Genomic DNA, 24,148 nt, shown 5'->3' with positions numbered 1-24,148 from the left:
CCTTATCAGGTTTCCTGTCCTGATTTCATGCCTTTCAATCCTGTCTCCTCTGGGCACCCAGAGCTATCTCTCATTCTACCATTAAAATAATGCATATTTGATTTTTACTTGATTATAAAATAAAATCAGGACAAATATGTATAAAGACAGAAAAGTATAAAAAGAAAATTTAAATCATATGTAATCCAGGTCGCCTAGGTGGCTCAGTCTATTAAGCTTCTGACTCTGAATTTCAGCTCAGGTCATAATCTAGTGAGATTGAGCTCTGAGTCAGGTTCCATGCTCAGCATGGAGATTCTCTCTCCTCTCTCTCTCTCTCTGTCCCTCTCCTTCCCACTCACTCTCTCTTAAAAAAAAATTAATTAAAATAAGTAAATAAATCACATGTAATCCTATACTGTTATCTATTTGGGTTAACTTCTGTCTATAATTTTACTGTTGGCTCATTCACTCATTCATTACTTAGTTAGCCCCTACTCTGTGACACGCCTTGCACATGATACTGGGGGGAAATGTTGTGAATAAGATGGACCTGGTCACTGCCCTCAATGAGTTCGACATAATGAGAGCTTATTAAACAGACAAGCACATCTATAACATTGAATCTCAAGAGTAAAATGTGCTGCACTACATATTTAAAGGATTATACACCATGACCAAATGGGATTTATTCCTGGAATGCAAGGGTAGATTGACTGAAAACTGATCAACGTAATGTACCATATTAACATAACGAAGGGGGAAAAAACACATGATCATCTCAGTTGATGCAGAAACAGCACTTGACAAAATTCATCACCATTTAATGATTTTAAAAAACACTCAAAAAACTTGGAATAAAATACAACTATCTCAATATAATAGAAACCATATATGAAAAACCCACAGCAAACACCATACTCAATGGTGAAAGACTGAAAGCTCTTCCCTAAGATCAGGAATAAGGTGAGGAAGCTGGCTTTTGTCATTTCTATTCAAGATAGTACTAGACATTCTAGTCAGAGCAATTAGACAAGAAAAAGAACTAGAAGGCATCCAAATTAGAACAGAAGAAGTAAAATTATCTCTGCTCACAGATGATATGATCTTATATGTTGAAAACACCGAAATTACACACACACATATGCACACACATGCACACGCACACACACACACAGGCAAAAATATAGTTAGGACTAACAAATTCAGCAAAGTAGCAGGATACAAAGTCAACCCACAAAAATCAGTTGCATTTCTGTACATTAACAATGAACAATCTAAAAAGGAAATTAAGAAAGCAATTCCATTTACAAAAGTATTAATAAAAGAATAAAATATTTAGGAATTAACTAAGAAGGTTAAAAATTTGTACAACAAAAACTACAAAACATTTCCGAAAATAAATTAAAAACGACAAATAGATGGAAAGACATCCCATGTTCATGGATAAGAATAACTAATATTTCTAAGATATCAATACCACCCAAGACAATCTACATACTTACTGCCATCCCAACAACTTTTTTTCAGACATAGAAAAACTCATCCCCCAAACTAAAATTCATATGGTATCTCAAGGGACAGCAAATAGCCAAAACAATCCTGAAAAAGAACAAAGTTGGATTCTCACTTCCTGATTTCAAAACTTAGTTTAATCAATTAATCAAAACCATGTGGTACTGGCACAAAAGCCAATGAGGTAGAACAGAGGGTCCATAAATAAACCCTCATGTGTATGGTCAAATGACTTTTGACAAGCATGCCAAGACAAGTCAATGGGGAAAAGACACTCTTCAACAAATAGTGGAAAGAAAACTAGATATCTGCTTGCAAAAGAATGAAGTGAAACTACATGATCGAGCAATTTCATTCTGGGAATAAATATACTCAAAAGAACTGAAAGTAGGAAGGCAAAGAGAAACAAGGGAAGAGAGAAGAAAACTCAAACCTCTGAATTTTGTTCCACATGCCTTTTACATCTATGAATTTTTAAAAAATAGATTACATTCAAGAAATAAGTAATGTGCTTTTCAAATATTATGATTTAGAATTTTCTCTTTTTCAATGCTTATTCATTTATTTTGAGAGAGAAGGAGAGGGACAGAGAGACCATGAGTGGGGGAGGATCAGAGAGGGAGGGAGAGAATCCCAAGCAGGCTCTGTGCTCATAGCAGAGAGCCTGATGCAAGGCTTGAACTGTGAGATTATGACCTGAGACAAAATCAAGAGCTGGACACTCAACAGACTGAGCTGCCCAGGTGCCCCTAAAAACTTCTCTTTGGGACAAAGCTTTGCTATCCATTCACCTGGATTCAAATCCTAAACCCATCACTTCCTGGCTGTGTGACCCTAGCAAGTGGCCTCACCTCTCTGAGCCCCAGGTTCTTCCTCTACACTGTTCAGATGGGAGCAATCCTTTGAGAAATGAGAACAATATGTATTAAGTGCCCAGCACGTAGTAAGTACTCAGTTCCTGAACTTGAACTTGACCAGGGCCCTCACACTCAGCTCAGCCTGAGCATCCTCACTCCCTGACCCACACCGGGACCACCTCTAGCTCCCGCTTCAACCGAGATCTCTCCCTCTGGGGGTAGCCCTGAACAGATCTGGCACCAGGTGTGGCTAGGAAGTCCCCTCCACATTGGACAGGGGACTGGAAACGGTGGCCCCAAGGAAAGGGCTCTCCCTCTGGGGACCTACAGCCTCATCCATCCCCTGCCAGCCAGCTAACGCATCTGACGCCCATGTGTGTGCTCCTTCGGCCAGGGGTTTGGGTTCCTTGTTTTATGGTTTTCTAATCTTCACTTGGCAGAAAGGAAGCGGTGGGTCTGCCGGGCCGTGCAGAGAGTGGCCGGAGGATCCGCAAAAGACAGATTCATGAACCATCAATGGGAGTGCCTCCAAGGCTGCCCCAGCCCTTCACACGGAGATAAATCACCACTAGGGAAGGAAGATAAAAGGTGCTGGGATGCAGGGTCCGTCTTATGAGAAGCAGTGTGCTGAGGGGGACTTCTTCCCTGAGCTCCCGCAGAGCTGGACTGGTGATGGTCCCAGGGGCTCCTGACCCACGTCTTCCCCAGACCCAGAGGACACGTGGCCTGTACAGTCACGCAGAACCTTATACTGAGAAGGGCCTCATGCTTGGCTTAATGTTCTGCTGTTGCTGCCTTGAAACTCGTAATAACTTTTGAGCCAAGGCCCCACATTTTCTTTTTGTGCTGTGTTCTGAAAATGATATACCCAGCCGTACCTGGCCGGGAGTGGCTTTGGACATCTGATGCCCCACACCCTCTCTGGTGGATTTTTATCTGGCACAGCTTGCACACCTCCAGAGACAAGGGTGGCCCTTGTCCCCCTGGGGTGGCCTCGAGTCTGCTAACAGGTAGCTGAAGCCCAGAGAGCTTACCTCACAGTGGTTGAAGGAATGATCCCGGTCTAATAGTCCTGGCTATTAGTCCTGGCTAATAGTCCACTGGCTATGTAACCTGGGGCATGTTATTGCACCTCAGTTTCCTTGGTTGCAGAGTAAGGTTAATAGGGCTATTGTGAAGAGTCCAATGAGACAATGCATATATGGTGCCTGGCATAATCTGCTCCTGCACTTAATCAATGATAGCTGTTATTATACATTATTGTAAAATGTCTCCTTCTATCGGGGTGGGATCTGCAGGCCTGAAGAATGGTTAGAGGGAGGAGGCAGAAGATGGTACATGCAAAACACACACACACACTCTCTGTCTCTGTCTCTCTCTCTCTCTCTCAAGTCAAACCTATGGACTTCACCTGGGCTCCACCCATCAGGTACCTTGTTCTCTGCTGCCATCTTCTGGCATGAATCAGGCACTGCACCCAAGTGGCATTGCTGGACACCAATTTTCATCTGTTCTAATAAGAAGATGATAATCAAATCATTCGACAGTTTACAGAGGTCAGGCTGTGTGCAGGCACTGGGGACCTCACGGTGAAAAAAAAAGACAAAGTCCCTGCCCTCTTGGAACTGCAATTTTTGTGGGAGAAATGGATAATAAGCAAGAAAACCAACAGTTTGATTTCCGCTGGTGATAAGCACAATGAAAAGAAGAAAACAAAAAAGCAAAAGGTGGGGAATAGAGCCAGTGGGCCCTCAGTGGAGCCAGAAGGGCAAAGTCCATTCTGGGGCAGGGTCAGGAGGGTGACAGGCTGAGAGGCAGTCAGGCAGAGGGACATGGGGTGGGACACGGGGTAGAGCTCTGCGGCTTCTCTGGTCCCATCGGCCTGGCTCCTCAGCCCCGCCCCCACTTCCTGAGCAGCTCTGGGCAACTTCCTCCCCTGACCCAAGACTCAATTTCCTCATCTGGAATATGGGGAGAATCACAGCCACGTCTCAAATCAGTGCTGTTGGGTGCATTCAGTGAGATCCTGGAGGGGAAAACATTTTGTGAATTGTGTTATTCTTATCCATTATAATCCGATTGTCAGTTAACACTTGTTATGCACCTACTAAGGAACTCTGCTAAGCTCTTTGGTAAATTACTTCAGTGAATTCCTTTAAAAAAAACCAACAACACCCCCTGCTCTGTAGGTACTGTGATGATTCACCACTTACAGCCCAAGGACACGCAGGACAGTGGCAGCACAGGGGCTTGGGTGAGAGTCTGGGGACAAGGCTGTCAGCGGGAGGCTGAGTTTCTGGCCCTCCTCCAGAGTGGGTCACCTGCACTACCCTTGGGGCTTCACCACCCTGAGGTGAGACGGCAGGAGAAGAAGGAAGGACCTCCCCCATGGCTGGCTGGGCTCTCACCTCCACGACTCAGGGAAACACCACCTGTTGAGTAGGACTCCCCCACACAGTGCCACGCTCCAGATGCAGGGGTGACTTGCTGTATCCATGCAACCTGGTCATTAACTCTAAGCCACCCCGTCCGACCCTGGATATGCTGCCTCTTCTCTCCGGCCTCAAGTTTTCTTATCTCTAAAGTGGGGGGGGGGGGGGCGGGGAATGAGCAGGATCACTGGGAAGCTTGTGAAGTACAGAGTTAAAGGTGACAGAAACCGTGAAGTACAGTGCACACAGGCCCCAGCTATCCGTGCTTCTTTCCTTTTTTCAATTTTTTTTTTAACATTTATTCATTTTTGAAAGACATGGGGCACCTGGGTGGCGCAGTCGGTTAAGCGTCCGACTTCAGCCAGGTCACGATCTTGCGGTCCGGGAGTTCGAGCCCCGCGTCAGGCTCTGGGCTGATGGCTCAGAGCCTGGAGCCTGTTTCCGATTCTGTGTCTCCCTCTCTCTCTGCCCCTCCCCCGTTCATGCTCTGTCTCTCTCTGTCCCAAATAAATAAATAAACGTTGAAAAAAAAATTAAAAAAAAAAAAAAGAAAGAGAGTGCAAGCAGGGGAGGGGCAGAGAGAGAGGGAGACACAGAATCGGAAGCAGGCTCCAGGCTGTCAGCACAGAGCCCGACGCGGAGCTCGAACTCACAGACTGTGAGGGAGATCATGACCTGAGCCAAAGTCGGACACTTAACCGACTGAGCCACCCAGGCCCCAGCTCTCCGTGCTCCTTTCTGAGCAGCGTGTGAGGCACTTTTCATCCTCACGACAACCCCCTAAGTGACCGGCTCATCCTGGTATGTCTGGACCTTTCTGGATTCTAGCACTCAAAGTCCTGTATCCCAGGAAATCCCTCGGTTCTGGGCAAACCTGTAAGGTAAGAATATTTTCCACGTGTTCCAGGTGAGGAAACTGAGGCTCAGAGTAGATACACACTTGCTCAGGGTCCCACAGCCAGGAAGGGGCTTCAGAGCTGTCCTTTGACTAAGGCACCTGGCCGATCCCCATGGACAGCGAGAGCCATGGAAGGTTCGAGGCAGTGGCAGGCTCATGCCCGGGAGCTCACTGCCCACCCAGGCAGGCCTGTGCTGTGCAGTCATTGAGGTGTCAGCCAGTGATACACTTCAGAGGAGGACAATCTGAACGAACAGCAAAACACCCTGTTACACTCCCTTCCTTGTTTAGGTTTCGACTTTGAAGACACAAATGCCTCAAATAAGTTCAACATGGGCTGGAGGCCCAAGAGACTCGGGCCCCAATTGCTTCCAAATGGGGCAGGAGACCTCACCTCCCCAGAAACTGTGGTTGACGTACACATGGTTTCAGATGCCTGAGCGTCCCTAGCAGGGCAGGATGGGGCCGCATATGCTCCTGGAAGGCAGGGCCACGGAGTGGGAAGGGAAGGCTCAGGCTCAGGGTTGATAGGCTGGGGACAAACCCCAGCCCTGAGCTTCTCCCATCAGCCGCCACGCATTGAGGGACCACTGAGTAAGCCCATAGACATCACTGGACTCCCACTGTGGCTTAGCGAGGTAAGACCAATTATCCCCATTTTATAGGTGGATAAGCTAAGGCTGAGAGACAACAGGACTCATCCCAGGTCACATGGGCGGAAGCACCTGAGCCAGATCAGACCCAGGATCCTACAGCCTCAAAGCCCCACTGTTGGCCTCCAGATCCTACCTCCTGCAGACTTGACGTGGGACTTGGGTGGCTTCTCTGCTCTCTGTCTTGGCTGCTCATCTGGAAGACAGGAGCAGGAGCCCATACCTCCAAGTGTGTTGAGAGGACTCCAAAGAGATTGAGTCTGTAAAGCATTCAGGAGGGATGGGATCACGGCAACTGAAAAGGGTGATAACAGTTACCACCACTGACATCCAGTGACATTATCCTCATGTTCAAGTACGTGATTTGCTACTATAGTTTTGCTGCCACTGTGGCACCTGGGAGCAAGGAGGGCTATTTATTGAGCACTTACTGTGTGCTGGGTCCTGCTGCTGGTTCTCATAGACATTAACTCATGTAATTCTCACAACAACCCCAAGAGAGGCACCCTCATCACCCTCCTTGGAAATTTACAGGTACAGCACTGACACCCAGAGAGAAGGAACCTGCCTACAATCACTCAGCTACTAAGTGGTAGGGCTGGGATCTTAATCCAAGCAGGCTGGGTGGGCCTACACTCTGAGTTTGATTCCATAGGACAGAGGCTCCTGGAGGCAGCTGGGGCCCCTGGGACAGGGGCAGAGCCACGGACTCCTGGTTTTGGTGAGGGGCAGGGAGCTGGACACAGTCGGGGCACCTGGAGCACTGTAGGTGGAATCCTCCCTGCCCTAGAGGAGGTCACAGACTGAAATGAGAACGGCAGGCATCCGTGACTCGCATGATACAGGTAAAGGCTGGGCTGGGCAAGTTCAAGGAGGAGAAGGGCGGCCTTTTCTGAGAGGGTCAGAAGACCTGGAGAAGGGGCCCTGGGATCCGGCCCTCAGGGAGCTCAAGCTGTTCACCGGGGAGCCTTGAGGGGTCGAGGGCTGGGGCAGAGCCAGTGGAGGGAAGGAGGACCAAGGAAGGGGGCTGGGGAGGGGGGCTCAGGGCTTGCAGGAGGGAGCAGGCAGGGTCCTCACCCACAGCTCTGAAATCTTCCCCTGGAGAGGCAGGGAAGGGCTGGAGCCGCAGCCAGGCTGACAGGACAGGACAGGACGAGGCAGTGGCCAGCGGGCAGGGAGAGGGGGAGGGGCCACAGATGGGAAGCAGGTGGGGGGGTGGGTGGGAGGCAGGAGACAGATGAGGCCTGGACAGGGAGGAAACAGAGAACAAGATGAGAGATAAGATTTCAAAGGCGCGTCGGACGGTGGCAGCGGCAGAGCACAGAGCAGCGCCTGGATGGGGTGAGGCAGGGGTGGGTGGGTGGGGAATTCTGAGAGTCCTGAGGAGGGGAGGGGACGGGAGGCCCAGGGGCAGCTCTAGACAGGGCTCCCCAGAGCCCTGTCAACACCACTGTGTCCCCTAGGGCTGCCCCCACTATGTCTCTCGTCCTGTCTTGCTGTCCCCCACCATGGTCTACTGTGTCCCTGACTCTGTCCAGTTGAGAATTATGCCCTCTATTCAGGGGTATGCCCAGTACTGTCCCTTGCGTCCCTAGCCGCCACGTGATCCCAACCTCTCCCCATCTGTGTCCCTGTGGCACTAGTCATGCCCCCCCCCTTTTTTTTTAATGTTTATTGATTTTTGAAAGAGAGAGACGGCGTTCACGCACGAGTGGGGGAGGGGAGGGGCAGAGAAAGAGTGGGACAGAGGATCCGACGCGGGTTCTGTGCTGACAGTAGAGAGCCCAACGCAGAGCTGGAATTCACAAAGCGTGAGATCATGACTCGAGCCAAAGTCAGACACTTAACCGACTGAGCCACCCAGGTGCCCCTGGTCGAGCCCTTTACTGCACCACCCACATCTAGGGCCACTCTGGACTTTTGGTAACCATGACGATGATGCAGGGAATGAGCCCAGTGCATGGAGCAGGTGAGGACCTAAATCTTAGCCAGTGAATCCAATGTGGGTCAGGGGTTTCATTTGTGCCGCAAACACAGCTTGCGCCCAAGCTGTGCGTGCAGCGGGATGCAGGCCTTCAGGAAGCATTTTCCCAGCCCTGCAATGCGGCAGGCACTGTTCCAGAGCTACGGCAGAGAGCAACACAGGCCCATATCCCTGTCCTCGTGGCACTCGTGTTCTAGTAAGGCAGGGATGGGCACTAACCAAAGTTAATAAGCAAAGAATGCCACAGGTTAGATGGTGCTGAGTGCTCCAGGAAAAACAGAACAGGGAAGGAAGTGAGGAGGACTGGGCAGGGGTCAGGGCGGGGGGTGCATTTCAAAGAAGTTACAAGCAGGGAGGTGACTTAGAAGGCCATTGCCGTCATTTGAGCAAGTTGGTGGTGCCCTCGACCAGATACAAGCGAAGTGCTCAGAGTCAGGATATACTTGCGAGGGAGAGCTGAGAAGGTTTCTGAAGGACTGAGGGAAAGAAGACAGGTCTTTGGCCTGAGCAAGAAGCAAGAGGGAATCCCCTTCGTAGAGATGGGGAGGCTGTGGAACGACCAGGTGGGGGCGGAGGTTCCACGTTGATCTTTAACTTCGTGCACAGAGGAGCAGGTGGGTGCCGTGGGTGACAGTCTGCAGTGGTTGCAGAAATGCCACTGTCTGCGTGTGGGCAGCTTGGGCAACGCAGCACAGCAGAGGGGCTGGACCTCAGAACACAGGCAGATGGAGAGCAGCTCTTGGCACAGCAGGTGTTAGCATCTGGTCACCCAGAGGGGCAGGAGACAGCGCGGAGCAGAGCAGAGGCTGGGCGGGGTGGGTAGAGCCAGCAGGGTAGGCGTGAGGGTGGAGAAGGTGGCCTCTCTGTGCTCCTTTGGGAGTCCTGGAACCCCCCAGGCCAGCGTGGACGGTCCTCCACAGCCTCTGACGTCGAGACAAATGGAGAACCTAGAGTTAGACTATATTTGAATCCTGCTCTTCTCCATCCCAGCGGGCAAGCCTGGGCAACCTAGTCTGGAACATCTACAGGATAAAAGTTCCGTGCTCGGTGATTGTTCAGGGGGAGCTCTCGATTCTCTTCTTTCTGTGCATCACAGCAAACCCAAATTCACTTTTGTAAATAATTTTACCTTGGTTAATGTTTAGCAGGTACATATTAACGCACCAGTCGTTCCGGTAAACACTCTGAATTATCTTGTCTAACCCGTATCCTAACCTTAACCTTTAACCCTCTGTCATTTAAATACAAATCACTGTAAAGCAGTCAGAGCCTGTCTGGCTATGAACCATGTGACTTCTATTCAACCATCAGAGGTAGAATGGCTACGAAGGGCACACTGTGGACTCATATACAACCCCAAGCTGCTTGAGGCTATTCGTTAAATGTCACAGGATGTGGAATACTACTCAGCAATAAAAAGTAAGGCGCTCTCAATACTGACAATCACTTAGATGAATCACCAGGGAATTGTGCTGGGGGGGGGGGAGCGGGGAATTCCCACAATCATGTATCATATGATTCCATTTCTATGACATTTTTGAAATCACAACATTTTATTTTTTTATTTTTTTTTTTTTTAATTTTTTATTTTTGGGACAGAGAGAGACAGAGCATGAACAGGGGAGGGGCAGAGAGAGAGGGAGACACAGAATCGGAAACAGGCTCCAGGCTCTGAGCCATCAGCCCAGAGCCTGATGCGGGGCTCGAACTCACGGACCGCGAGATCGTGACCTGGCTGAAGTCGGACGCTTAACCGACTGCGCCACCCAGGCGCCCCATCACAACATTTTAGAAATGAAAAATAGATTAGAGATTGCTAGAGGTTAAAATGGGGGGGGGGGGGGCAGGAAGGAGGGGGCGTGGTTATAAAAGGACACCAGGCGAGTCCTGTGGGGAGAGAACTGTTCTGTACGTTGACCGTGGTGGTGGATACATGAATCTATATACACGATAAAATTGCACAGAACCAGGGGTGCCTGGGTGGCTCAGTCAGTTGAGTGTCTGACTTCGGCTCAGGTCATGATCTCATGGCTGGTGAGTTCGAGCCCCGCGTCGGGCTCTGTGCTGACAGCTCGGAGCCTGGAGCCTGCTTCAGATTTGGTCTCTTGTCTCTCTCTGCCCCTCCTCTGCTCGTGCACTGTCTCTGTCTCTGTCTCTCAAACATAAATAAACATTAAAAAAATTAAAAGAAAAAATTGCACAGACCCAGACACACACACACACACACACACACACACACACACACACACACAAATGAGCACAAGTAAAACAGGGGAATCTGAATAAGCCCTGTGGATTGTATCAATGTCAATTTCCTGGTGGGGCTGTTGTACCACATTTTAGGAGACGTTACCGTTGGACTAAAACTGGGTAAAGGGCATAGAGAGGTATCTCTTCATTATCTCTTACAACTTGTGTGGATCTCCGCTTATCTCAAAATAAAATGTTTAATTATTAAAAACAATCACGAGATGTCCACCAAAGACAACACCCTGGCTATTTACTCCTGGGCTAGTCATTGCCTATGGGCGAGGGGCCACTAAGACACTGAAAGCTTACAACGGAAACACGTTATCTGAATACACAAAATAAACTCTACTTCTGTCTAGAGCTAGGGTGTCCAACAGGAGCCACTAGCCACATATAGCTGCTGAGCACTTGAAAGAAATACAGCCAGTACCTACTGATATGTGCTGCCAGACTCTCCAGATTCCGAGCACATAATATGAATGAAAGAATGTAGACTGTCTCGTTAATTTTTTATACGGACTATATGTTGAAATGATAGCATTTTTATATATTAGATTAAGCAATATATTTTATTAAAATGACTTTCGTCTGTTTCTTTTTTAAATGACTCCTGGAAAACCTTAAAGCACAAACATTTTATGCATTTCTATTGGACGGCACTCCTGGAGAGCAACCAGAGGATCTACAAGTATCATCAAATCACGAAGGTTCCAACTGGAACTCACTCCTGGTTTATGTCACTGATGTCTTTTCTGACTTCCCAAGGGGCACTCCCTGCTGGCTGTATCTCTGCAGGACCCAGACCTGGTTCTGTGTGGTATCAGAAACCAGCTAGCCTCACGAGGCTTGGCCCAAAGTCTCCCCAGAGGTCAAGACCAGTAAAAGCCACAACCTGCGTACTTTCCTTTTTTTTTTTTTAACTTATTTATTTTTGAGAGAGCACGCACAAGCTGGGGAAGGGCAGAGAGAAGAAGAGACAGACGCCCAAGCAGGCTCCACACCACCAGCACAGAGCCCGACATGGGGCTCGAACTCACAAACCACAAGATCGTGACCTGAGCCAAGATGGAGAGTCAGAAGCTTAACTGACTGCTCACCCGGGCGCCCCAACCATGTGTTCTTTCTGATGGTAACCACATCCCTAGTGGTGAGCACTGCCTAACACACAGAATCGTTACGTTGTACACCTGAAAATAATATAACATTGTATGTCAACTATACTCCAATAATTGAAAAATAAAAAATAAAATACTCTCATCTTTCTGAAACTTATGGCTAATAAAAAAATAACACTTTCATTTCTTTCTGTACTAAAAGAAAAAAAAACCTACAACCATATGTTCTTTCTAGAAGGTTTCCTCACAAGTGGCTCAGAGGCTCAGGCACAGGCTAATTCACTCTCAGTTTGGGTCCTGGCCCCTAATGTCACCTCTTCAGAGATGCTGTCTGGATACCCGGAAGCACTTCAGATGCCAGTGGGCTCCGTAGCCTCTATTCCAGGGGCACACAGGGGTGACGAGACAATGCTTCACTCAGGGTGGGTCACACGTTGTTCACTTTCTACATAAGGGCTTCTCCCTGCACACTGCACAGTGGAAACCCACTGGGAACTCACACACTTGCAACCCAAATGTGTAGGAAGGGGTAACACCCAGTGGGGTAAGCCTTTGACCGATGGTGGGGGGCTGATATGGCGGACACACACACGAAGCCTCCACCCGTCCTACGGGATTGAGGACGCATTGTCCCTTGACAGCACTGGCCAAGTGGATGACACATCGTCATGCTGGCTCTCCCTCCTCCCTGATTCACTCTGCGTCCCTCCCTCCCATAAAGTACTCTCACTGAAGCCTAGTCTCAGGCCCTGCTTTCTGGGGAGCCCAGGCTAGGACAGAGGCTCCCCGCTGGCTGTCCGTTCCAGAGTGGCCCTCCCAGCCCCAGTCCCCAAGTCCCCCCAACTCTTTTTGCAGCATCTTCTATGCCTCTCTGATCACGCTCACTCTCCATGGGCCCCAAACCTGACACCGGGCCTAGTGCATACTTGGTGCTCGGTAAATGTTTGTTGATTGAAAGGAAAGACCCTGACCAAGCCTGCCTGCTCCTCTCGGAGCAGTAGACTGGGAAATCCAGACTCTCCGTTTGCCCGCTGTGAACCAGGCACATTTAGTAGAACATCTAGTGAGCTAATGGGCCTTTATGCTGGGGAAAAAAGATGTCGCCCTTCTTAAAAATATTACCTTTTGGACCCACCCAGGCAGGCACCTTACCCTTGAAGGTGATAAAGGTCAACAACAAAGAAGTATTAAAATCCACCAGTCAGAGAGCACTTTGAGCGATTCTGGGTGCAAATAATCCCGCCCTGGAGCCTGGAGCTTCCAAACAGCTGGGATATTAGGAAGTGTCACCAGGCCCCAGGGAGTCCTGGGGAGCCTGGGGGAGTTGACAACACTTTCTTTCACAAAGTGGCAAAGGTAAGCTTCTCAGATACTGCAGGTGCTGAGCTTCTGTGATCTCATCCGCTGGCCTGGCAGCTTGCTCCTCAGGGTGGGGGTGGGGACCAAAAAAGATGCCACACGCAGGGGCGCCTGTCACATGCTTTGTCATCACCACCATCTTCGTTGTTCTCCCTACTTATGACCCTGAACCTTTACTGTCATACCTAAGAGGCAGGTCTCAGTCCCCTCAGACAGACCACATCTGTCCAAAAAGGAATAAATCCAGAACAGTGGTTCCTTACTGAGGGCAATGCGCCCCCCCCCCGCCCCCTCCCCCAGGGCACATGTGGCAATGTCCAGAGGCATTTCTGGTGACCACAGCTAGAGGGAGGTTCTACGGGCATCTAATGGGTACGGGCCAGGGATGCTTCATCCTCCAACGCATAGGACAGTTCCTCACGATAAAGAACTACTCCATCCCAAATGTCAATGCAGACACAGTAGAGAAGCCCTGAGTTAGAGGATGTGGAGTATGTATGGAATGTGTCCTCAGCCTCCTGCTGTATAGGCAGTGTGGCGGCAGGACCCCGGCCATCCTGGGTTTGAAGTCCGGACCCCCTTAGAGAGGCTGTGTATCCCAGGAAAAGTGAAGCTCCCCTTCTGAGCCTCAGCTGTCTCGACTATAAAATAGAGGGCAACACTGACCTCTTTGGATTTCCAGAGGACTAAAGGAGGTAATGTACAAAAAGGGTTTAACTCTCTTCTTCCTGGGGCACCTGGGTGGCTCAGTTAAGCATCCGACTTCAGCTCACATCATGATCCCGTGGTTCGTGAGTTCGAGACCCGCGTCAGGCTTTGGGCTGACAGCTCAGAGCCTGGAGCCTGCTTCAGATTCTGTGTCTCCCTCTCTGCCCCTCCCTGCCTCACGTTTTCTCTCTCTCTCTCTCCCTCTCTCTCTCTCCCTCTCTCTCTTTCAAAAGTAAACATTAAAGAAAAAAATTTTTCAACAACTCTTTTCTTTGCAAAGAGAGATCAAGGAATGGGGGGGTGGGGGACCGTGCTGGGGTGACTAGAACCCCGAACTCATGTCCAATAGCCTGTGACTTTATTTGGAAACAGGGTTTTTGCAGATGTGATTACTTAAGCCGAGGACACACTGAATCCAATGACTGGTGTCTTTGTAGAAAAGGAGAGGGGCAAAGACCCAGAAAAGACACACGGAGAGAGAAGGCCATGTGCAGACAGGGGCAGAGACCAGAATGGTGCAGCTACGAGCCCAGGAGCGCTGAGAATTACTGGCAACCCCAAGGAGAGAGGCATGAAACAGATCCCTGGGGCCTCAGAAGGAACCAATCCTGGGGCGCCTGGCTGGCTCCATCCGAGGAACATGCAACTCTTGATCTTGGGGTTTTGAGCTCGAGCCCCACGTTGGATGCAGAAATTACTTGAAAATAAAACTTAAAAAGAAGAAGGAGGAGGAGGAGGAGGAGGAGAAGGAGGTGGAGGAGGAGGAACCGATCTTGACGACACCTTGATTTCAGACCTCTGGTCTCCAAAAACTGTGACGGGATAAATTTCTGCTATTTTAAGCCACCTAGTTTGGGGTATACTATCTCCCAGCGGCCGTGGCAAGCCAATCCAGGGCGGTGGCCCTACCGTGGCTGTGCTCCTCATCACAGCCATCTATCCATGGCACACTGAGGGAATACACCCAGCAACACGAGGTCTCCGGGACCCTGACAGTGTCTGCACACGTTTGCCCTCCAGCATGCTGCACACAGCTCAAACGCCCAGGATGTGTCTGGAGCTCAGGGTTTTTTTCCAGACGTCAGGGAGAATGTCTACGTCTCCAGGCACAGTGAAGGTGCACCATCTGTGAGATCCAAGGAGGCTCTCTTGAGCCTCTGGGATCCACCTACAATATGCTGCACGCACCGTCAGCAACACCTGTGTGCACCACCCCCGGGGTGAGTCCGGGGTGACGTGGCCAAGTGTAGTGACACATCAGAAGAAAGGCGAACAGATGTGGAAGGACACAGACCGCGGGACAGCCACGGCACACGGAAGCCTCGACCACATGTGTGTGTGGAGAGCACAGCAGGTGTGACCCCCAAACGGCATCCCTGGATGGCGTGTGCAGCATGGAGCGAATCCGGGACACTCCCGGGTGTCCACAGCAAGCCGGGGATATCCACAGCCCAGGGAGGATGCCTCCCCGCGGAGACGACTCCAAGGACTCGGAGCAGCTATGGCACATGGAAAGCAGAGAAGGAGGAAAATCCATTTGGGGCCAAGAGCTCTGTCTGAACTTTGTCCTTTTCTCAAGCAAAAGAAAATATTATTTCACCCTCTAAAGAACCACACATAATAACAGGCGAAATGTCAAGACCAATGTTGATATAAACCCCCAAGGAAAACAAACATCTCCGTACCTTCTCCGCGGCCTCCCCACCTCACCCTGCTCGGCTAGTTTAAACAGATCTAGCAGTGGGCAGAGGGGAGGTGGCGAGGGGGAGCGGGCAAAGGCTGCCTGGCTGGGGGGAACTAGGAGGAAAGCTGAACCTCACCAGGACCAGGAGGCGTCTGGGCGATCCTGGCCTGGAAGGACACACGGACCAGACCAGCTGTTAACAGCCTGGCCAGCTTTCAAATCCCAGCATCCGTCACTGCCTGTGTGACCTTGGGCAAATAGCCTGACCTCTCTGAACCTGAGTTTCCTCATTGGCAAATGGGAGGAGGGCATGGGATAATTCGGGTAGAACACTGAGCATAGTGGCTGGTACACGTGGTAAATGAAAGTAGTGGCTGCCATTACTGATGATTACCCTCTGTCAGGACAGATCCCCCCCCTGGGGCGGGAGGGCCCCAAGACTGCACGACTATGTGAAAGAGCACCCACTAGGTGTCGGTACTAGTCTAGCTACCTTATTGGAATCCGTGCGGGTCTGTGGCAATTACCATCCTCCAGCTGCAAGTGGGGAAACAGGTTTGGAAAGGTGAAGAGACTCGCCCAAGGTCATAAAGCTGTGACCAGGGACCGTCTGGCTCCAAGAGGGATGATTCCTGAACTCATCCAGGAAGCTGGAGCCCCAGTTCTAGTCCAAGACTCTGTGGGACTCTCCACACCCTGGAATGAGAAGGGGGTGGGGGGGTGTTAGATTACACCTCCCAAGAGACCCCTGAGTTTGGTTCTGGCATGAGGCCCCTGGTTGTTGGCCCTCCCAGCTCTACCCAGGTGGTCCTCCAAACTTCCACTCCAGTTTTCTTTGCTTTTTTTTTTCTTTTCTGAATGGAAGGCAACCCAACAAATATTGTTGAGCTCCTTCTCCATGCCAGACCCTGGGCTGAGCACTAGAGACCCAGAGTTAAATCCTCCCTGAATCTAGGCCTCAAGTAACTCCCAATCCTAGTGGAAGCATGAGGCTGGGGGAGATAAGCAGATACAACAAGGCTATTATAATATAATAAGTACTCACTTTCATTGATGCCTGCAGAGGCTCCAGCGGGACTGTGAGAGAGGAGGTACCTGTGTCTTCCGGGGGATCAAAGGGAAAAGGCGCTTGGGTATGAACAGTAATCTGCCTGGAAGCCCAGAGAGGAAGGGTGTTGAAGACAGAAGGAACAGCTCTACAAGGGCAGGGAGGCAGGAAAGCCTCGAGTGATGGGGGTCTACACATAGTTCATGTGGATATCGAGTGTGGGAGATTGGCAAGAGAGGGTAGTGAACTGACCCCAGATTCCCCAATGAGAGACTGAGATGGAGAAGCTGCCAGGGGCCACATCATGATGGGGCTTGATGGAAGTGAGTTTCACTGGGAGAGCCACAGGGAGCCACGGAAGGGATATAACCAGATCACATTTGCATTTGGGAAAGATCACTCTGCGTGCAGTGGGGAGAAGAGGTGAAGGCTGGAGATGGGCCAGAGAATACGGTGGCCTGAAGCGGGGCAGTGGTGGGGGGACGCTGAGGACAAGGGGCCACCCAGGATGGGCACAAGGTAGAATCAACAGGACTTGGGGCCCAGTGTGGGGCCAGAGGAGTAGAGAATGCAGAGGACGGAGAAGTCTCGAAGATGCTCTAATTTCACCTCCTGGTGAGGGGGCGGCCCGAGAGGAGAGCTCATGAGGAACTCCGACGGGGATGCCCTCAGTCTGTGGGGCAAACGTCCTCACCAGGACACCAGCGGGCAGTCGGCTATGCCTTTCTGGAGAGAAGCCAGAACTGGGGTGGAGGCTTGGCCATCCCCCCCCAAGGTCACAGTGGCTGACATTTCCCAGGGGGGACGGAGCGGTGCAGGGAATGTGGTAGGCCTGGTTTGGAACACTCGGGCATGCCAGTATTTAGGACTTGGAGCAAAGGAAGAGATGCCAAGAAATAGAGAAGGAGCAGCCAGAAGGTGGTGACCCAGAGAAGAGATGTGCTAAGGATGTGAGGTGAAGACCTGAGAAATGTGCTGGACAACATGGAGGCCACAAGTCACTGCAGGGGAGGCACGGGGATAAGTGTCAGAGCGCCAAGAGCTGAGAGGCTGGTGTGAGTGAGGACGTGGGCAAGGACGAGGGCCATACCCTGGTATTTTTTAAATGTTTACTTATTTTGAAAAAGAGAGAGAGAGAGAAAGCAAGCAGGGGACCGGGGGGGGGGGGGTGGGCAGGGGAGGGGGGAGACAAAGAATCCCGAGCAGGCCCCGCACCATCGGCACAGAGCCTGATGCTGGGCTCGAACCCACAAACTGAGATCATGACCTGAGCCGAGACCAAGAGTCAGAGGCTTAACCGACTGAGCCACCCAGGTGCCCCACCCCCCATCTTTTTTGAATGCATACACTGGTCTTTTAAAAGCTTGGCAGGAAATGGAAAGAGAGACAGAAGACGGTAGCTAGCAGGAGGCTCAAGGTCAAGGAGGATTTTTATTTCAAAACGGGACACCTGAAGAACTGCTATCGACTCAGAAGTTCAAACCACAGGAGCTGGTGGGTTCCTGGAGGCAAGGAGGTCCCTGAAGAGAACGCCAGGTGGAGGTCTGGCACCCATGGGGGTGGTAGGGCTTCTGCATGGAGACAGGGACAGAAGTGACGAGAGGGGAGGGTCAACCCAGCAAGAGACGGAGGGATGGATGTCAGCACCAGGCTGTGGGGCTCGTCAAGGGCAGGCAGAGGAATCCTGCGGTGCATGTAGCCGAGAGATGGGGAGGCAGAGGCTCTGCGTTCAGACTGACCTGGGTTTGCATCCCAGCCCCACCACTCACCAGCTGTGTGACCCTGCAGTCCCCCCGCGTGGCTGTTCCCTCATCCCTGAGACCAGGATAGCAACGGTCCCTGCCCCGCGGGAACAAATGCACGAAAGGCATTCGGCACAGGACCCTGGCGGGCAGAGGACCGCGATAAATGTTAGCGAATAAGAATAATAAATAATGAGGAGCTATCGAAGGGTTTTAAAGCCGGGAAGTGACAAGGTCAAATCTGTATTTTAGAAAGACCCCGCTGGAGGAGGAGGTAGCCTTGGGGAGAAACTAAAAGGTCGTGCACTTCTGGAGGTATTTCTCTGAAGTCTGTGGGAAGTTTGTAGTGTCAGGTTAAAGATTTTATTGGTTCCATGTTTGGTTTTTGATTCGGCCGTTTCCTCGGGTCCTCGCACGTCAGACGCCGGCCTTACTGGCGTGCTCGTAACTGGCCTGGCGAATTGGATCTATTTGTGGCTTCGAGATGTATTTCAGAAGTGAAATAAGCTAACAGGAAAAGTGAATAGAGAACAGCACACGCGGGTCAGCCCTCCCCTTACATCCCTTACGGCCTGGGTACAAAAAAGCTTCCATTTGCGAGAGGCACTGACAGTCTTATAGAAGACTCCTGGGGCCCACGGTGAGCCCGAGGGCTTAGAACGGGGTGACATGGAAGACTAGCCAAATAATAGCATTAAGAGTGGTTATTAGTGAGTTTTTACTCCTCAACGATATGCACAGACCTCTGACGAGACAGACACTGTTATTAACCCCATTACGCAGAGGTGAACACTGAGGCCCACGGAATGCTGCTTGCGCAAGACCTCAGCTTGGACGGGAGCCCCTCAGAAGAGACACCCCCGCTCTTATCCACCCCGTTTCCCAGACCCTGGCCTGTGTGGAGCCCCAGGCAGTACTTACTCCAGGAAGCCCCAGGGAGATGGAGATCCTCTGCCTGTAACACAGGCACAAGGTACAAAGAGCCCAGGGAGCAGCAGCCTCCCCTTCCACTTCTCTAACCGGCTGTGTGACTCTGGCCGAGCGGCTTCCCTCTCTGTACCTTGGCGGCCTCCTCCTCAGTCACGTGTGGGTCAGTGTCTAATGCCCGGGGCTGCTTTGTGGATTTCAACGGCCCCTGCCTATTGGGCCTAGCACATAGTAGGCACTCCACAGGGGCCCGAGCCCTCTACCAGGGTTTCCCTGTCAGGGCCGATTATCTCCATGGAATCCACGCTGTGAAAATAAACATGAACTCAAGTGGCCCCAGTCTCCGTGGCAGCCAAGGGGAAGCCAGGTCCCCAGCCTGTGTCTGTTCTGGGCAAGAACAAAAGTCTCCCTGTGAAGTTGCCCCCACCCCCGCTTCCCTTCTGGAGCCAGCTGGGATTGGGGAGGGGCGGGGAGGAGGGGGCCAGGCCTGCAGCCCAGGGAGCCCAGCTGCCTGTCAAAACCCAGTCTCCCTCCCATCCAACCCCATCCTGACACCACCCCGGGGCTGAGGCAGGTGAAGGGCCTCCAAACTCAGGAGCCCCGAGGCAGAAAGCTGGGTCTGGTAGTAGGATTTAAGGGAGAGAGGATTCACCCCCACCCCCACCCCCACCCCCCGGCTGGCCCTGGGGACAGAGTGTGCAGGGACCGGAATCCAGGCATGTGGATGGGAGAAGCCGCCACTCCCCATCTTGCGGAGCACTGAGCACTCACCCACCGAACACCCCTTCACCCCCCAGCCTCCCAGTTCAGAGCCTCTCAGACCTGGGGTGTCAGGGACTGAAGGGAAACGGCTGGTCCTGAAAGACACAGCAGAAACCAGCACAAAACTTGGTGTCAGAGAGAAACGGCACAATTCCGGCTCCATCATAACTTGCCATGAGACCCCGGGCAGCTAAGGTCCGCCCTGACCCCCGGCTCTGCATCTGCGTCAAGAATGGAGCACCCGGCTGGAGCTGAGCGGTAGCCACATCCAAGTTCAGCAACACACTTCCGTTCAGCAGCTATTTGTGCCCCCTGAGGACCAGCCAGCACCCGGGGGTGGAGGCGAGGCACACCTGTGGTCGGTTCAAACACGTGACAACCTGGGAGAACAAGGGAGCTGGGCAATGGGAGCACAGGGGCAGGGAGGAGCAGTGATAGGACCCGAGGGCCCCCAAGGGAAAAAGAGCCAGACTCAGCCCGGTGCTTGAGAAGCGGAGGCGAGGGGCGCCTGGGTGGCTCGGTCGGTTGGGCACCCGACTTCAGCTCGGGTCATGATCTCACCGCTTGTGAGTTCGAGCCCCGCATCGGGCTCTGTGCCGACAGCTCGGGGCCTGGCGCCTGCTTCGGATTCTGTGTCTCCCTCTCTCTCTGCCCCTCCCCCACTCACACTCTGTCTCTCAAAAATAAATAAACATTAAAAATTAAAAAAAAAAAAAGCAGAGGAGAGCGAGGGCAGGATGGGGCTGGTCTGGAGGGCAGTGTGGCAGTCTTGACACGGGTATGGACCCAGCTCTCCTGCCAGTGTGCAGTGTGACTGCTCCCTGAGGTGGACGGGGGCCGTGGGGAAGAAAGCCCTGCTTTACTAGACCCTGGCCTTTTGTGTGCCCAAGCAGACCTGCCGTGGGTCCCCTAACCAAGCAAAACCCAGAGGAGCAACCTCTCTTTCCGCTCCAGGCTCATCAGAGCACAGGAAGCCCACAAGTAGGAGCATCTCTGTGTGGACACTGGGCCACGGTTAGAGTTCTGACATGGCCAAGGGCCATGGTGGTAAACTTTGTTCAGCAGGACAGTGGCATAGGCAGTGAGGGAGGAGGCAGGCGTTGTCAAATGATCACCAGGATTTATGTGAACTATAGCTCGATAATGCTGTTTCAAAAACTTAATTTGTTTTGGGGTGCCTGGGTGGCTCAGTCGGTTAAGCGTCCAGCTTCAGCTCAGGTCATGATCTCGCGGCTTGTGGGTTCGAGCCCCGCGTCGGGCTCTGTGCTGGCAGGTTGGAGCCTGGAGCCTGCTTCGGATTCTGTGTCTCCCTCTCTCTGCCCCTTCCCCAGCTCCTGCTCTGTCTCTCTCAAAAATAAAAAACATTTAAAAATTTTTAATTTGTTTTTTTAATTTTTTTAAGTGTATTTATTTATTTTTGAGAGAGAGAAACGGAGAGAGTGAGCGGGGGAGGGGCAGAGAGAGAGGGAGAGAGAATGTCAAGCAGGCTCCACACTGTCAGCACGGAGCCCGATGTGGGGCTCAAACTCACAGACCATGAGATCATGACCTGAGCTGAAACCAAGAGTCGGACATTTAACTGACTGAGCCACCCAGGCGCCCCTCAAAAATTTAATTTGTGATTGTTCGTTGCTGGTTTATAGAAATACAACTGATTTTCATCTTTCGATCTTGTACCTTGAAAACTTACTAAACTCACCTATTAGTTTTAGCAGCTTTTTGTAGATTATGTTGGATTTTCTGCATAGATGATCATGTCATGTGCAGGGGCGCCTGGGTGGCGCAGTCGGTTAAGCGTCCGACTTCAGCCAGGTCACGATCTCGCGGTCCGGGAGTTCGAGCCCCGCGTCAGGCTCTGGGCTGATGGCTCAGAGCCTGGAGCCTGTTTCCGATTCTGTGTCTCCCTCTCTCTCTGCCCCTCCCCCGTTCATGCTCTGTCTCTCTCTCTCCCAAAAATAAATAAAACGTTGATCATGTCATGTGCAAATGCAAGTCTACTTTTTCCTTCTGAAATAAAATGACAACCAGGACTTACCTGTGGGTGCATGTTACACATCTCTTGGGGTTTCCCTGAAATACCTACAGAAATGGGGCTCTGCAAAGTGTTAGGTCTCCTGACTAAAGAGGCTCGTGCTCAGAGCTAGCAGGATTCAGCTTATTGTCATCATAGGCTGATGAAGTCAGTTATGGAGATCACAGTCCCTCCCCTTGGGGGGTGGGGCGGGGATTGTGATAATTCATGACATAAGAACTGTAAAGTGTCTGATGCAGAGCAGAATTTGGAGCCCACAGAACTGTGCTCCCTATTGTCTGGAACAGACATTTAATGTTTGAGGGGTGCCTGGGTGGCTCAGTCAGTTAAGCGTCTGACTTTGGCTCAGGTATGATCTCACAGTTCATGAGTTCCAGCCTGACGTCAGGCTCTGTGACCCCTCCCTCTTTCTATCCCTCCCCAGCTCACGCTCTGTCTCTGTCAAAAATAAACATTAAAGGGGCGCCTGGGTGGCGCAGTCGGTTAAGCGTCCGACCTCAGCCAGGTCACGATCTCGCGGTCTGTGAGGTCGAGCCCCGCGTCGGGCTCTGGGCTGATGGCTCAGAGCCTGGAGCCTGTTTCCGATTCTGTGTCTCCCTCTCTCTCTGCCCCTCCCCCGTTCATGCTCTGTCTCTCTCTGTCCCAAAAATAAATAAACGTTGAAAAAAAAATCAGTTAAAAAAAAATATTTAAAAACAACATTAAAAAACATTAAAAAAAAACATTAGGGGCACCTGGGTGGCGCAGTCGGTTAAGCGTCCGACTTCAGCCAGGTCACGATCTCGCTGTCCGTGAGTTCGAGCCCCGCGTCGGGCTCTGGGCTGATGGCTCAGAGCCTGGAGCCTGTTTCCGATTCTGTGTCTCCCTCTCTCTCTGCCCCTCCCCCGTTCATGCTTTGGCTCTCTCTGTCCCAAAAATAAATAAATGTTAAAAAAAAATTAAAAAAAAAAAAACATTAAAAAAAATTTTTAAGATGTTTGATAATGGATTGCTACGGACTGAATGTGCCCCCCCCCCAGTATTCATATGTTGAAGGCTAACTCCCAATGTGATGGTATTTGAGGGGCCTAGGGGTGGTGATTAGGCCATGAGGGAGGCCCTCATGTATGGATTAGTGTCCTTATAAAAGAGACACTAGAGAGTTTCCTACCCCTCCCACCTTTTGAGGATACAGGTGTTTATGAACCAGGAAGCAAGTCCTTGCCAGACACCGAATCTGCTGATGCCTTGATCTTGGACTTTTCAGCCTCCAGAACCATAAGAGATAAATTTCTATTGTTTATAAGCCCCTCAGTCTCTGGTATTCTGTTACAGCAGCCTAAAAAGACTAAGTGAGATATGTGTTTTATTCAAAACAAGCATTTCAATAAAATCTACAAGTGTAAGTTTTTCAGTCTGGAAAACTGACTCTGCAATCCTAGTCTTAGACACTGATCATTACAAACTTATGAAATGCATAGAGATACAGATCGATCGATTGACAGATAATGGAGAATGCCACCACACCACCATTTACTCAAAAATAACTTGGAGACAATCTGAGTACTCAGCAAAACCATAAAATGCTACGCGGCCCCTACAAACAACAGCGCTGTGCAGATACATCTTCATGATGCGTTTGCTGTGTATCCGAGGGAAAGAAGGTACAATATAGTACTAAAGAATAATCTCATTTTGGATTTTATACATACATACATACATATAGGAAAATGTCTAGAAGAAAAGTATTTCAAATATTTACCTGATTATCCCTAAGGGGTGAAATAAAGAATAATGGGCACGTTTCCCCCCTGATTTTCCTTTTTGTCTCATCTGCATTTTCTTGCTTTTCAATAGCGAAAATTATAACAACAGTACAAACAACTACCATTTATGAAGCACATAGTTTGTGCCAAGCACTGTACGGAGGGCTTTCTATACATTTCCTTATCTAATCTTCACAACACCCCCGGAAGACAGGTGGTACTGCTTTGTAGGCAGGATTCTTTCCATCAAAAGCGACGGAATACCCACCTCCAGCTGATTCAAGCAAAGAAAGAGGGTTCGTTACCTTGTGTCAGTGGAAAATCATGACTGGCATCACCACGAAGGGCTCAAAAGTTGTCCACCACAACTGGTTTCTCTTGGCTCTACTCTTCCGGAGTGCGTTCTCGTTGCGGAGCAAAAAAACCTTTGCAGCAGGGACCGGGCCACCCTCACAGCC

At 50.8% G+C, this 24,148-nt stretch overlaps 1 long non-coding RNA gene across 1 annotated transcript in view; it reads right to left on the bottom strand.

The window, feature by feature from the left end:
- The window catches only part of LOC125150622 (uncharacterized), a 55,776-nt gene extending 31,628 nt beyond the window's left edge, over positions 1 to 24,148 (bottom strand). The window contains exon 1 of the long non-coding RNA XR_007146405.1: positions 23,996 to 24,148. This is a non-coding gene — a long non-coding RNA (uncharacterized LOC125150622). The remainder of the gene's footprint in view (positions 1 to 23,995) is intronic.

The sequence above is a fragment of the Prionailurus viverrinus genome, chromosome D4, assembly GCF_022837055.1.
Source record: "Prionailurus viverrinus isolate Anna chromosome D4, UM_Priviv_1.0, whole genome shotgun sequence".
In the NCBI taxonomy this organism is placed as follows: Eukaryota; Metazoa; Chordata; class Mammalia; order Carnivora; family Felidae; genus Prionailurus; species Prionailurus viverrinus.
The sequence above is the reverse complement of the archived record's forward strand: the minus strand, read 5'-3'. Positions and strand labels throughout refer to the sequence as shown.